Raw genomic sequence first — 10,000 nt, 5'->3', positions numbered from 1 at the left:
TTTATCCTTTCTCTTTGTTGATGCTCTTTATCCTGCCCAAGGCTATCTTCCATCCGGAAGATGCAATGCATATATATATTTCATACCCTATTTGCATTTATTTCTCCAGTTACGTTTTTTTTATCTATGTGCTGGTCTCGTATTCGTAGGTTCGAATCCCGCACTCACTCCTCACCTTCCCTCTCTGTCGAACAGTGCTCCTGTAACTTTGTAGCCGTTGTTTCGTCCAACTCCAAAGTTTTACAAACTTATAATGCAATAGGTCTGACATAGAATTATAGATACATATTCAAGCACCTATGGATAGATGGGCGTATTGAGGTATCTATGGGTACATTTTTCATTAGACTAAACACAGATTTGCTTCTGCCACCTCACTGATCCATATTTCTTCTTCCTTAGAAAATTATTTAGTGATCGTTGCTCCAAGAACTGGTGTCCCCTTTATAAAGTCAGCATCTTTATCTCTATCTGGAGCTGCAGGCCCGAGGGAATGTCATTCGGTTTTCAGACTGGTCTCAAGATCTCTCTGTCAGTTTAGACTTTAGTTTCTCCACCTGGGCCAGGAGAGCTGACAACCGGCGACTGCTCCCCAGCACTAAAACCAGGCAGACAACTGTACAAAGTTTCCTCCCAGAGAAATCTATGGGAGGGTTGAGGACCGTTGTCAACAACTGTGGGGGTGAGGGTTTCTAGTCACTGAAACTAGGGACAACAATTATTATCAAATGAAAACCAACCAAGGGAATAGAGAGAATTTAGAAACGGATATCACATTATTGACCCTCTACAGGTAATGAATCAATCGATCGAGAGAAAAAAATGGAAGACAATACACCATTTTACTTAACTTTCGTAGATTATGAAAAGGTTTTTGACTCCGTAGAACAAACGACAATACACAAACGGCGTGCAAATGAAGACATCATGGCTCTAGAACACTTTTACGCGAAAGGAACTACAAAAAATCTGATTACATAGAAATTAAGAAAATATAAAGATCTAATAATTTTAGTGTTTCTTTGGCAATGAACAGCGCCCCTGTCCTCGGGATCAGTATCACACCGAAGAGTCATACAGGTGATGGAGGGGAGTTCCATGGAAATGAATAGAAAGGAGTAAGGATAAGGCAGTTTTACCAAAGTTATTAACAGTTTGCCTCAAAGGGGATTTTGAGGAGTTAAATTAATATGAGAAAAGTCCTGAACATAAATAGGGACTATTGTAATCACCAGTGAATTACTATCTACCTGCATACCAAGGGATTTTCCCCCTTACCAGGGAGGTAGCCAAAGTCAATAGGCATATACCCACTCCCACTCATTTCATTCCCACCCATTCCACTCCCATCCACCACCCTTTCTTCCCTCTCCTCTTAGCCCCTCATGGATGACGGGTCATCCCTGTATCCCACCCACTGCCCTAGGTCAGAAGCAATGCAGCATGACACAGCACATCCACACAAGGCTACTTCACTTAATCGGCGACCCCGCCCCCCTCTCCGTCCCCTCATGCAGAAAAATAGAAGACGGGGAGAAATTCCTCCGTGCTGCGTCAAAATATCTTGCACACATAACCACTCCCTAAAACTCCCCCATCCCCTACCCTCTACCTTCCTTGCACCACAGTATTATCTATACACAATCATTCTCCACTCACCCCTATCTTCTGCCTTCTCCCTTCCTTACTCAACAGGCATCACCCCTCTTGATCAACGCCCCTTTTACCCCATCCATCCATCTCATCCTCTGGTTGTCCCCTCATGTTCATTACATCAACCTCTGCCTTCCACATCTCTTTTACTAATCTTTCTTCAGTCATTCTTCCCATATTTCCAAACCATCCCAATACTCTTTCATCAACCCGAATGAAATTAATTATTCTCATTCCAGATTAGCAGAGGACTTGCAAAATATGTTCAGGGATCACAACAAGAAAATTTAAAACATGTAGGAAGATGAATGAGTATAGAATCAAAACAACTTTCAACAAGTTCAGAGTAAAAACTAAATTCATGGCAATAGACTTGAAGACGTTGAATGTAAATATTTAAGCCAAATGGTAAAACTTATTTATGCTCATAAAGATTAAAAAGAAAAATCGTAATTATTTTAAAAATGCTCGGCAATTATAGAAGTAATATGAAAGGCCTCTGTGTGTGTGTAGGGGGGCCATTCATGTGCGTGTACGTATAAATGTACATATGCATATATAGATGTAAAATGTGCATGTATAGTTTCCCTTCATTGTGTACATGGGACACAGAATCAGGACAAAATCTGAGGAGATGGTCGGTGCTCCGAGAGTACGGCAGCCCGGCAGGTGAGGGTCCTTGTCGTGGCCGATTTTTTTTTTTTTTTTTTTTTTTTTTTTTTTTTTTTTTTTTTTTTTTTTTTTTTTTTTTTTTTTTTTTTTTTTTTTTAAGAACCAACGCTGACAGACTTCGAAAGAACGACTTCTGGAGGATCATCATGACGAGACCCCAGTGAAGAGCTGCGGAACTCTTCCGAATTTTATTTTAGGAAGAGCGCTTTCAGGAACCAGAAATATATAGCAACGCGGACGACACGTCTGGACCCTTCTGGGTCTTCTTCGGCTCGCTGGAATCGTCGAGGTTCCCCAGGGCGAAGGGCAGTCGGCGGCGGCGACGGAACCCTCAAAGTCAGGGTTTTTCGCGACGAGATCTGCCCCGGCCCTCGGTGCCACTGCCCGGGTGCTCCACCATGTACCGTCTTCGTCCCCTATTGAGGAGCTCTTCATCTCTTTCTTCTTCTTCTTCTTCTTCTTCTTCTTCTTCTTCTTCTTCTTCTTCTTCTTCTTCTTCTTCTTCTTCTTCTTCTCTTTCTTTCCTTCTTATCTTCTCTTTTCTACTTTTATTCTTTCTCTTTCTTTTATCTTTAACCTCTCTCAGAGGTCTCCCTCAGCAGAATAAAATCGCCTGGCGGAAATTACACAAAATAGAATTCGTTAGACGTCATTGTCTTCCAGAAATAAAAGTAAATTGTATAAAGATAAGAAAAAATATTCTGGTGCTTTTGTTTTTCTTCGCTTATTGTGCTTTGCGCAACGAAGAAAAAAGTACTTAATGATTATTATTATTGTCATTATTATTACCATTATCATTATTACGAACGAGAAACAGAGACCCTACATCCCGTGCCAATTTGGTAAAAATTCGTGGAGTAATGACGTCGTTGTAAACATGGCTTTTATCATAATATCATTTTCTTTTCTCATTTTTATTTTCTATGCAAACGTGGAAATTTTCCTTTCTTTTTTTTTTCTTGAATGATAGCACATGGAGTTTAGGTTGCTTTGGTTATTTCAAAGTTCAACACTCTTAGACTCCAGTCGTTGTAGCTTCTTCCTCTCTGGGGAATGTCGACCAAACTCACTCGAGGTCCTACGCGGCCATTTTTCTTGATAATCTCTCTCTCTCTCTCTCTCTCTCTCTCTCTCTCTCTCTCTCTCTCTCTCTCTCTCTCTCTCTCTCTCTCTCTCTCTCTCTCTCTCTCTCTCTCTCTCTCTCTCTCTCTCTCTCTCTCTCTCTCTCTCTCTCTCTCTCTCTCTCTCTCTCTCTCTCTCTCTCTCTCTCTCTCTCTCTCTCTCTCTCTCACTCTCTCTCTCTCTCTCTCTCTCTCTCTCTCTCTCTCTCTCTCTCTCTCTCTCTCTCTCTCTCTCTCTCTCTCTCTCTCTCTCTCTCTCTCTCTCTCTCTCTCTCTCTCTCTCTCTCTCTCTCAAAGGATTACAAAGGATTACAAAGGCGGAGCATGCCGACAGGAGACCTTTTGATCCATATTTAGGTCGGATGCGAAAAAAAAATCATATTAATGATAAAATAATAAATAAAAACTATGGTAATATAAATAACAAATAAAATACATAAATAAATGCATAGGTATAGTTAAATAATAAACAAAGAGGTAAATAGTAAATAATAATAAATTGACATATAACTAATAATAAATAAAAATCAAACAGACAAATGATAACAAAACAAAAACAAATAATATAAGATAAATTATAATCATTACAGCATCTTACTTAGGTATTTATCTAAATGATTCTTAAAGCTTCGAACTGAACTACATTGCACTACCTGTGCAGGAAGTTTATTCCATTCATTAACTACACGGTTGGCAAAGTTGTTTCTACCTACTTCCAAATTGAATCTATTTCCGGACAGTTTGAGACCATTGTTTCTTGTCTCATTCTCATTCAATGTAAAAATTTGGTCACTTTTGATGTCAATTCCCTTTAGAATTTTAAAGACCTGTATCAAGTCACCTCTGAGTCTACGCTTTTTTAGAGAAAACAGATTCATATGTTTTAGTCTCTCTCTCTCTCTCTCTCTCTCTCTCTCTCTCTCTCTCTCTCTCTCTCTCTCTCTCTCTCTCTCTCTCTCTCTCTCTCTCTCTCTCTCACACTCTCATTATTTGCACAATTCGCGATAATCTCTTCGATTCGGGAGCTTTCGGGCTGGTATCCTCGAAGCCTCTGAGGACAGTGTGACAGACAGGCGGACGGATGGACAAGGGGAGCTCTTATTAAGAGAAGACATATTGACGAGTTGAGAGAGACAGCAGGAGAGGAAGGGAGAAAAGATAACAGACGTGATTAAATTGAGTTAGACTAAGATGGTCTGGGCACATGGCAAGGATGCCCAGGGAGGGTGTGGGTGTTGGGAGTAGTGGGAGTGATTGAAGGAGGACATGGAGAGCGTCCCAGGTAAAATTGGGTGGACCGAAGTTGGTGGAGGAATTATGTGGAAGAGTAACTGATCAAGACAAATGGGTGGATATCGCACAACATCGAAGAAACTGGGGGCCAGGATCAGACCTCAAACTCAAACGCAGGGAGTTGGTGAGTGAATATTTGTTTACCTTTAGGTGACCCCAAGAACACCAACCCGAGGATCCCCATTTCAAAGGCGTGGATGTGGGGTTAGCAAATTCCCCCTTTTATATATATATATATATATATATATATATATATATATATATATATATATATATATATATATATATACATATATATATTTGGACCAAACCCTGTTATTACAAAGTGTTTGGTCCAAGTTTTCTCTCATGGACAACGTCATATATATATGTGTATATATATATATATATATATATATATATATATATATATATATATATATATATATATATATATATGGTGCATAATATCTTTTGATTCCTTCTCCCTACGTTTTCAAAGTAAGCATTTAACCCCGTGGGTTGTGTAGGGCTTCTGTCTTTTACTACCACATGGAGGGCCCCAAAAAATAAATCTTATTCAGGGCACTCAAGCCCAGAGGAACAATCCTGAGAAAGAATTAATGAAAAATATCGAAGAAATTTATATAAAAAAAAGAAATATCCATCACATCGTTATAACAGAAAAGAATTATGTACGCTCTCACTGCACGTTATATCTTCAAAGTTCACAGCTTCAGGCTCTATAATGAAGCCCCATCTAGATTAATCCCTCGCGTACAGGATGGTACTTTTCCGTTTGCTCTGACTGACATAAATTTATTTAATTCGTCTCCACGGTATTACCTCGATAGCAAAGGCCACGTTAAGACCGTTAAAACCGTTACAAAAAACGTTACATAAGACCATTAAAACTCGTAAAGCACTCAGAGGGCTCATCGAGATGCTTCCTAACCTTTTGGTTTCCCCGGGGTTCCCCTTTAGCTGAATAAAATCGTCTGGCGACAGGAGAAAGGGACAAACAGGAGTTGGATACATTCAAAGGTTTAAAGCGATACTCCCTTGGATCGAGGCTGGCTTAACCTTTAACGGCCAAAGGTTAACCTTGTAACAGACTTAAACTCCTTCCGCCCGATTAGGGGAGTCCTTCCCCGTCACCCCCACTCCCCCCCACCCTGGGGGAAGAGAATCGTCTACCGTTAACCAGAAAAAAAATGGTACAGGTTACCATCAAGGTTGTCATCATAGCAAAGGAATAACTAAGCCTTGATACTTTTAAGTCTGTAGTTCCACACACGCTGGATAAAATCGCAAAACGACAGAAGAAAATGAATAAAGGACTTTATCACAGCAAATGATGGAGCGTCTTCTTTGAAGTGAATTAAATAGTTTGGCGGTAGCTGTAGCGGTAGGAAAAGTATTACCTGGTACGGAAGGGGTTAATGAGTCTACTCGTTTTTTTAAGAGGGGGGGCGTCGCCCCTACTTCCATTACGTTTGTTGACGAAACACGGTGAGTCTGGAAGCCGAGGACGCCCTATACGAAGCTGATGTTTGCACAAAGCGCTCCCCTCCACATCCTCCCTCCCTCCCTCCCTTCCCTCCTTTCTCGTTGTCCTCGCTCAACTTTCCCTCCTTAAATGAACCCTATCCCCTCCTCTCCCCCTCCCTCCCCTCCCCTCCCCTCCCCTCCTCTCCCCTTCCAACAACCTCCACTCCTCCACTCTCCCACCATCTGTTCTCCTTCCCTTCGGTATTTCCGAGCCTTCTGCGGAAAGGGGGAGGATTATCGCTTAGGGTGACTTCTGAGGGTGACCCCTGCCCCCTCCCACCACACCCTTAAGGGTGACGTCACCACCCTTTCCACTCCGCTTACAAGTGTCACATGGAACACAAGGTTATCACATTGTTTCTTAGCTGGCAGTTGTACACTGGTTTAGCTCAAAGTACAACTTGTATATCTGTTGTCAGTCTGTTCTGATAGGAAAGATATGTATGTTAAGAAATTCCCATTTAATTTCTATTCCACAAGATGGGGAAGGAATTAAAGAGGAAGGAGGACGGAGGAAGGAGGAGGGGGAGGATGATAGGGAAGGATGAGGGAGTGGAATGGGGGAGGAAAAGGAGGAGGGGGAGGGGGGGAAGGAGTGTGGAGGAGGACGGGAAGGAAAGAGGATGGTCGAAAAGAAGAGGAGAGAGCGGGAAAAAGAGGGGGAATAAGAGAGAAGGAAAGAGGGGTAGTAAAAGGGAAGAGGAGGTGTGGGAGAAAAGGGGGAAGAAAGAAGGGGTAGGGAGGGAGAGGGAGGAAAATGGAAGGTCTGGAGCTGGTTGTGACTCAAGGACCAGGGTCATCTTCTGTAAGGTGAATTTGGGTCCTTTTTTTCTACTATTATTTCGGCTTCTTAGGGAAGTGATGATGGGTCTGGACATTTATTTAGATTTGAAGAACAGAGGTCGAGGGAGAATGAAAGTGTTTTCTTGTTTTGTTTTCATATTTTGGAAATGGAAATAGGGGTATGGGAAGTGGTAACTGATTTGCTATGATTTTTTTTATCAAGCTATTATTTTATAATTAAGCAAATTTTCTCCAGACTAGGGCGTTTTTGAAGATGTCGGAAGGCCATTTTCTTTGTTCTGGAAGCTATGGTGCAGTCCAGATTCCATTAAGGGACCAAGTGCTGTCATGAAGATGGTGTGCTTTTTGAGTTTATGTGTTTTTCAAGATAGGTTAATGTTGTGTCGCTTGCTAGGCAGTCACCTTCTGTTCTGTTGGTATATGATGCTGCCTGATGAAGTCCGGTGTTCATAAGAATAGACCAATGCTCATGTAGGTCATTGTTTGAAGATGAAAGGCTGTGGGTTGGTCGGTTTTGTAGAGAAATAATAATTGAATCGTTAATAAGGAGGATATGAGTTTACTTTTAGAGTTGTGATGGTGTCTCCCGAAAGGGCTCTCTTGCATTAAAGTCTCCAAGCAGAAGGTAAAGGGAGTAAGGGGGACTGATAGCATTTTTGAGTTGAAGTTTTGTAGTGAAAGGAGACACAAAAGAACAGGTGGTTATAGGACGATGTAGGAAAAGTTTAACTGCAGAGACTTGGAGGGGCGTGGGTGTGGAATGTAAGTGGTCGTGATGAGATGCCTAAGCGGACGAGGATTGCTGCATCTCCTCGTTTAGCTTTTAGGTTGGGGAGTGTAAGTGTACCCAGTCGTGTTTTTTGTAAACAGGTGTAGCCAGATTTATATTGGTAGAGAAAGATAGCTAGTCTGTTTCCCCCTACTTTGGGATAAATCCCCGGCAATGTCATTGCATGAGGGAGCAGGGTTGTTATGAGATCTGGGACCCTGTGTAGGATTGGTCGGTCATTGCAGTCGAGCGTCCTTCAATATAATTAGGTACTGTGTGAGGGAGGTGGAAGTGGAGATCGTGAAGGAATACAAACTTGACAGGTTGTGGTTGGGTTTGGCCGGGCCATGGGGGAGGTGTAGGAGGTTTGAATAGGCTTTGATATTCGGGTGTGTGGTCGGGTGAATTTCAGCCAAGACTTTCCTCCATTTTCGAGACTGCGCATGCTCCAATGGATATGGTGGTTGGAGCGTAATTTGCTTTGGTTGTCTGGGGAAGGAAGTGTCTGATTTTTTTTTTTTTTTAAGGGATAAGGAGTTTACTGGTGTAGCGGTGATAATGTACTCTATCATGTTTTTATGGGTTCTGCTGGGAGCGGCAAGGTTGTGGGACCTGACGTGGGTAAGAGGAGGTCGTGGGTTGGTTAGGGAGTGCGGGCAGGGGCGTGGTGGGCTGCAGGGAGGTGGGGGGGGGTTGTGTGGGCGTCTTCTTGTGATCCAGATGAAGAGGAGGGGAGGGGTTGGGTGGGGATTGTAGTGATATAGTCCCCATATGGGCTGCTGGCTGAATATTCTATGCGGCCAGTAGTTTAGGAACAATGACATTCCCACGGAGCTGAGTCACTCAACATTGTTTGATGACCGGAAACTAATCCAAAATAGTAATAACAATGATGATAATAATAATAATAATAATAATAATAATAATAATAATAATAATAATAATAATAATAATAATAATAATAATAATAATAATAATAATAATAATAATAATAATAATAATAATGATAATAATAATAATGATAATAATAATAATAATAATTATAATATTACTATTATTATTATTATTATTATTATTAGTATTAGTATTATTATTATTATATTATCATTATTATTATTATTATTATCATTATTATTATTACTATTATTGTTATTATTATTATTATCATTATAATTATAATTATTATTATTATCATTTACAACCATATACAACCATATACAACCATATACAACCATTCTCCACTCACCTCTGTCTTCCGTCCTCTCCCTTCCTTCCTCAACAGACATTCCCCTCTTCCCCAAAGCCCCCTTCACCCCATCCATCCACCTCATCCTAGGACGTCCCCTCATGTTCACTCCCTCCACATCTGCCTTCCATACCTCTTTTACTAGTCTTTCTTCACTCATTCTTTCCATGTGTCCAAACCATCCTAATATTCTTTCATCAACCCTCTCTCCCAAATACTTTTTCACCCCTGTTCTCCTCCTCACCTCCTCATTTCTCACTCTATCCAGCCTAGTAACCCCCACCATACTTCTCAGACACCTCATCTCAAACACATTCAAACTCCTTCTCTCTTCTTCTCTTATGTTCCACGTTTCTGCCCCATACAGTGCTGTTGGCACAATCACTCCTTCATACAGTCTCCTCTTAGCATCCATTCCCAAATGTCTATTCCTCATTACACTCTTTAATCCACCAAGGCATTTACTCGCTTCTCTCAATCTACATTCTACCTCCACCTTCACTCCACCTTTTCCTGCTACACTTGCACCCAAGTATCTAAAACTATCCACTTCCTCCAGTCGCTCTCCCTTAATCCTCACTTCCAGTCTACTGCCACTTTCACCCCTTGTACATCTCATCACCTTACGTTTACCCACATTTATCTTTAGCTTTCTTCTATCACATACTCTCCCAAACTCTGCCACCAGCTTCCTCAATCCCTCCTCTGACCCTGCCACAAGCGCAGTGTCGTCCGCAAACAACAGCTGGCTCACCTCCCACTTTTCTCAATTTTCTTTAACAATCTCCAATCCCTGACCCACTACCCTAGCATTCACCTCTCACACCACCCCATCCATGTATAAGTTGAACAGCCAGGGCGACATAACGCATCCTTGACGAAGTCCCACCTTTACTTCAAACCACTCACTCT

This window comes from Oratosquilla oratoria, chromosome 11 (assembly GCF_046742065.1).
Source record: "Oratosquilla oratoria isolate Oo_2021 chromosome 11, ASM4674206v1, whole genome shotgun sequence".
Lineage (NCBI taxonomy): Eukaryota > Metazoa > Arthropoda > Malacostraca > Stomatopoda > Squillidae > Oratosquilla > Oratosquilla oratoria.
The sequence above is the reverse complement of the archived record's forward strand: the minus strand, read 5'-3'. Positions refer to the sequence as shown.